This window comes from Ictidomys tridecemlineatus, chromosome 1 (assembly GCF_052094955.1).
Source record: "Ictidomys tridecemlineatus isolate mIctTri1 chromosome 1, mIctTri1.hap1, whole genome shotgun sequence".
NCBI lineage: Eukaryota > Metazoa > Chordata > Mammalia > Rodentia > Sciuridae > Ictidomys > Ictidomys tridecemlineatus.
The window spans coordinates 94,845,566-94,852,039 of NC_135477.1; positions in this window are offsets into that span (position 1 = coordinate 94,845,566).

The window sequence follows — 6,474 nt, forward strand, 5'->3', positions numbered from 1 at the left end:
CCCTGTAGCATGCTCTTTTAAGGTCCTCAGGGAATAGTCTGAGAAGGGCAATAGCAGGGTCAAATGGTGGTTCCATTCCCAGCTTTCCCAGAAATCTCCAAAACCGACGTGATTCTGCAATCCCCATTTGGGGTAAAATTGGGAGTTCATAACCCACTTCAATCTAATGTATGAAATATGATATGTCAAGAGCTTTGTAATGTTGTGAACAACCAGTAAAAAAATAAATAAATAAATAAATAAACGAAACAAAACAACAACAACAAAATAACTAAACGAACTAAATAAAGGTATTGTATATTGTAAAAAAAAAACCTGATAACTGATAGAATTGCAATAATTAGGACATTTTAATACTCTCTCTTTAGAAATCTATCAATTTCAAAATAAGTGAGTTTCTGGTTAAAGTGGCCAGTGCCATCAGTTAAGCTAACCTGACATTTAAATAATACTTTATTCCACAACATCAGAATACACCTTTCAAAATTGTGATATTTCATTTTTCATCTTAGATGTTAGTAATTTGAGTGGTTTTTTTTTTCCTTCTCTTCATTAGCATGGCTAATGGTATATCAACTTTATTTATTTATTTTTTTAAAGAACCAATTTTATGTTTTATCTTTGTTGTTGCTGTTCTTTTGTTTCAATTTCATTGATTTCAGCTCTGATTTTAATTATTTCCTGTCTTCTACTGCTTTGTGTCTTGATTTGCTCTTTTTTTTTTAGGGCTTTGAGATGTAATGGTAGGTCATATATTTCTTGACTTTTTCTTCCTTTAAAAAATGAACTCCATGCAATGAACTTTCCTCTTAAAACTGCCTTCATAGTGTCCCAGAGATTTTGATGTGTTGTATCAGTGTTTTCATTTACCTCTAAGAATTTTTAAATCTTCTCTTTGATGTCTTTTGAAACCCATTGTTCATTCAATAGCATATTATTTAGTCTCCAGGTATTGGAGTAGCTTCTATTTTTTGAAATTTTATCATTGATTTCTAATTTCATTCCATTATGATCTGATAAAATGAATGGTGGTATCTCTACTTCTTTGTATTTGCTAAGAGTTGCTTTGTGGCATAATATATGGTCTATTTTAGAGAAAAATTCATAAACTGCTGAGAAAAAAAGTGTATTCACTCATTGATGGATGAAATATCCTACATATGACAGCTAAGTCTAAGTCATCGATTGTTTTATTGAGTTCTATACTTTCTTTGTTCAGTATTTGGAAGATCTATCCAGTGGTGAAAGAGTTTATGTTAAAGTTTTTTTGTTTCTGTTTTTAGAATCTAATTTTTTCTTTTGTTTTTGTGCATGCTTTCTCTGAAATAGATAGAGCTTTACACATTGATTATATGATTTTAAAACATATGATATATTGTGGCCCTTAATTATAGACTTTAATCCTCAACACTTTTTTTATGCTCCTTACGTAATGCCGTAAGTGAATTGTGAGCAAGAAAAATGATGCTGGAGGATTCACATAACTGTTCTCAAATGATACTACAGAGCTCTGGTAACAAAAACACACAGTAACATCATCAAAACTAGACATGAAGACCAATGAAATAGAATAGAAGAAGACACTGAGACAAATTTCACATACTTAAAATCATCTGATATTTGATAAAGATGCCAAAATTATATGGGGAGGAAAGTTCGCATTTTTGACAAAATGTATTTGGAAAACGTGATATACTGTTACCAGTAGAAGAATGAAACTAGATTTCTATCTCTAAACCTGCACAAAAGTCATATCAGAGTAGGTCTAAGCCATAGGACCATAGGAATTAGATAAGAAACTTTTCAACTGGTAGAAGAAAACATAGGCTAAATACTTCAACATCATGGTGTATGTACAGACTTCCTAAACAATTGCTCCAGAGTGCAAGAATTAAAATGAAAAATAATTAAATGGAACAGTATCAAATAAAATATTTGAACAGAAAAGAAAATGATTGAGAGCATGAAGAAAGAGCCTACAGAATGAGAAAAAAAAATCTTAGCCTACTATTTCTTTGCAGGGGATTAACATCCATAATATATAAAGAACTCAAAAACCTACCATGAAAAATACAAATAATCCAATCAATCAACAGGCAAAAGAACAAAACAGACATTTCTCAAAAGAAGAAATGAAAATAGTCAACAAATATGTGGAAAAATGTTCAAGCTCTCCAGCAATCGAGGAAATGAAAATCAAAACTATGTGTCAATTCTATGTCACTCCAGTTAGAAAGGCAATCATCAGAAACACAAGTAAAAGTAAATGCTGATAAGAATGTAGGGGAAAGGTACTCATTGTTATTGGGACTGAAAATTCTGATAACCACTTTTGAAAACCATATGAAGATTCCACAAAAGACTAGAAATTTTTATTCTTACCATATGACCTAGTTATTTATTAACATTCCTAGAACAGCAAGCCAGAATTTTCCAAAGGAAATTATAGGATAACTATCTACTTCACACAGCTAAGTAAAAATATTGATTTAAAACTGAAAACAAAAAAATAAATAAAATTAGCCAAATAAATAGATTAATAGATAAAATATATAATGAAAAACAGAGTTCTACCATTTACTTCCAACTAGATATTTGAGCAACATTAGACATTTTCTAAATTGATGACAGGATAATATAATTTGTAGGTAACAATTTCTTCAAATTAATGGGAAAACTTCCAGATATTTAATCTGCTAGGAAATAGATCTGCTATCTAAGTTTTTATTCAAATCTAAAATCTTGAGACTTACGTTCTATCAAACAAGTCAATTGTGGTCTGACTTATCTTCAATCTGTCCATTGTGGAGAACAAAGAGAAGATGACAAAGTCAACAGAAGCAGATCTGCATGAAGCTTAAAGTAATATATTTATCTATATATACAGTTTAAAATAGTGTGTTAATTAGGAGAAACATATGAAAAATACATGCTTGTTTAGGGGACATTTCTTCATGTAATTTTTTTAAAAATTGAATCTAGCTTACTACTTGTTCATCCAGTTGTAAGTACAGATCAATACTTTTCTCAATTGAATATAACAATCACACAACTAATTACTAAGATGCATGAGAGTAGATACTCATCATTTTATTTTCCTCTATGAACCATTGTTAAAAAAAATGAGTAATAATGAATTCTGAGTAGGAAATAAGCATTCCAAAACAGTTTGGCAACTGTAAGATGTAGGTATATTCCTCCAGTCTCCTAGTTCAAAGTATTTTAGCATAGAGTTTCTCATGTTAATTGTGATTAAGAAAAATTTTTTTCTGTCAAACATCAATATATTTTTAATGGACTAAACTGAATTGGGAGAATGCAGTGTGTGTGTGTGTGTGTGTGTGTGTGTGTGTGTTTCTCTTATTAAGGAGAGAACATACACATACATATATAAATAAAATAAAGTCAACAACTTACCATTAAATTCTAAAACCTCCTCCCTAAATGTTTTCTAATAAATATAATCAGAATAAGAAATAGCATAAGGAAAGAGAATCAGTAAAAAAAATGTGTGTTATTTGTTGAATGTGTACTTGTGGACAATTAATTTTTTAAAAACCAATCATTATCATGTTCCAACATATTGTACTTCCATAATTATCATGAAGTACAATTTATTAAATAGTTATTACATAAAACACACATGTATACTTTTAAAAATGTATGTGCAAATATTCAGTCTTTAGTGTGACAAATTGCCTTGTTTTTTGTTAATTTTTCCAGGGTAGGTTTGATTGCCAAAATGTTTTACAAATATTGTACATGAAAACAGTTGACAATTTTTAAAAAGTACTCAATCTCACTGAATTGTGCTAATAGAAATAGAAATATTTAAAAGAAATTCTTGTTTCAGTTTATTCACCTTTAATTTTGTTAAAGAAGTGAAGAAATAGTAATAGCCTGTTTTTGTTTTTGTTTTATTAGCATTCTTAGAAAAGTAACCTACAGTTGTCCAAGAAAAGACACGTAGAATTTTGGAAAGCCACACTTTTATTTACAAATAAATCCATTAGGTCTAAAGTTTTCTCAATCTTTAAAACCACTAAACTATGTTAGAAATTAGATTGTATTCTGATATCTGCAACATCCCAGCCTCAAGGCCCTTGTGCAGTAGAATTCACCACTCTACCTATCAATGATAGATTTTCCTTCCATTGACACAGTACTAGCACTGTGATTTGCTTTTAACAATAGAATTGAAGTTGAAATGACTTCCTAAACGAGGTTTTAAGAGGCTCTGTAACTTTCCTTCTCACTCTCTTAGAGATCTTCAGTTACCATCAAAAGAATTGTCATGCTAGTGAGGATCACTGGAAAGAAGTCCCTTGAAGGGAATAAGATGCAAAACCACAATGAGAGACTAAGAAAATGCACCATAAATACAGGTCTCATCAATTCCTGCTCTCCTAGCTACAGGGTCAGATGTATGAGGTCATAATGATCTTCAAGGCTCAATAGGAAGCAGAGGAAAGCTGTCCTCATTAAACTTAATGTCCTTATCCAAATGATAAAAAGCGGCTGTTGTTTTAAAATGTTAGGCTATAGAGTGGCTTATGTCACTAAAATTTTTTATACATTGCTATTCAGCTATAAATAACAGAGTAAAGGCATCCAGGAGATAGGCAATTCAAAAATAAAAACAAGAGATGACAGCCAATAACTACACAGTCTAAAGGCAGATACTAATAACTTCATACCCAATTAGCTGTAAAAATGCTATAAGCACTACATGGGTGTAAATTAAAAGTGTTGTTGGAACAAAGAAACTAGTTAAATGAGTAGGTGAAGCAAATATTTTTCAAAAGAGGTGATAATGGAGCCAAATATAACTAAGTCTTTCATTCATCAAATATTTAATGAGAACATCATTTGTGCCCTGCAAAAATATATGAAAATGAGAATCTCTTGCTTTGTTCACAGAAGAGGTGTTACAAATTCTGGATTGAAAGATGCTGTAAAGATGTCATGGGAAATGCACTTGGAGAAAGGTAAAGGACTAAATCATAGTAGTTTGGGATAATAATTTTAAAATTTTTAGATTTGTAAAACCTTTGGAAACTGTATAATTTCTCACAGCATTTAGCTGGAAGAGTATCAATCTCACAATTGAAATGTTTTTAAAAAGAAAGAAATAAAAAAGAAAAAGAAATGAATTGTCCTGTCTCTTCTGAAAAACAATGAGAGAATCCACAAAGAAATCCACATATTACAGACTCTATATAATTTAACAGTTACTCATAAAAAATAAAAATATTGTTTTAATAAAGACATATTTCACTTTCTAAATACAAGGAATACTAGATTATTTTGAAATATGCCATTCAAAATGTTAACTTGTAAAACAATAATTACACAAAATTTCTGTTAACATATAAAATTATAGAATCTTCCCTTGATGTGAAATGGTGGTTTTAATATGGCTGGTGGCAAAGAATACTAGGAATTATGATATAAACTTTAAAAAAAATTGATTTATTTTATTTGACTGTTAAACACTTTTTTCTTGATATATAAAGTACAAAAGAATGTCATTTATCTTTTCCTTTAGGTTCAAATTAGATATAGAAGAATTATGGCCCTAATTTTCTTTTTTACAAGTCAATATAGTTGGCAATGAATCATTCAGGAAGGTACCGCACTCCTAATATCACACAGTTACAGTGGTTTTTGACATAAAATAAATGAAGTTTGTGTTAGAAAGAGTAGGGTATTGAAATGAATTGAAATTGAACTTCCACTCAATATAAGTTTAATTATGAAAGAACTCTCATTTCTGATTGGGAAAAAATAAACTATCCATCATTTCACAAATATTATCAACTCATAGCTTTATGAGAACAAACTATTGCATTTTACATAATATAAAAGTTTAAAGATTACAAAGTTATAAGAGAACTTTACTGTCTAACATCATGAATTTAGAATACACTCGGCCTAACTCATGGCCTTCAGTATAGTGAAGGATAGGAAATTACTGATATTTCCAGGAAAAACCTATTTCATAGTCTAATATATGTCACTAATAAGGAGTTCTTTTATTCTATACTATGTTTTTTTTTTTCATCTTAACTAACTCCTTTTCCTTATATCTAAATGGTCTATTTTATTATATAAATGATTTCTCTCTTTAAATATTTATATTTGCATTACCACATCCCAATGAATTTATTTCTCAAAGCTCAGTATAATTCATAAAACCATTTCATCCTCTCTCTTCAACAAATGAATTATTTTTATTCCACCTTACTAAATTGGTGTGATAATAAATTACTCAAAACAGAATGATCTTATTAAGGAGGGAATACTAACTGAATTCATATACATATAAAGTGTTTTTGATAATATGTTTAGAAATAATTAGCATTCAAAGGTGTACCAAAAGTGTAAATCAAATTCAGTGGAAAATACCAAAGAAAGAACCATTTCTTAATAATTGAGACTTGAAAAAAGAACACATTTTATTATATATTACTT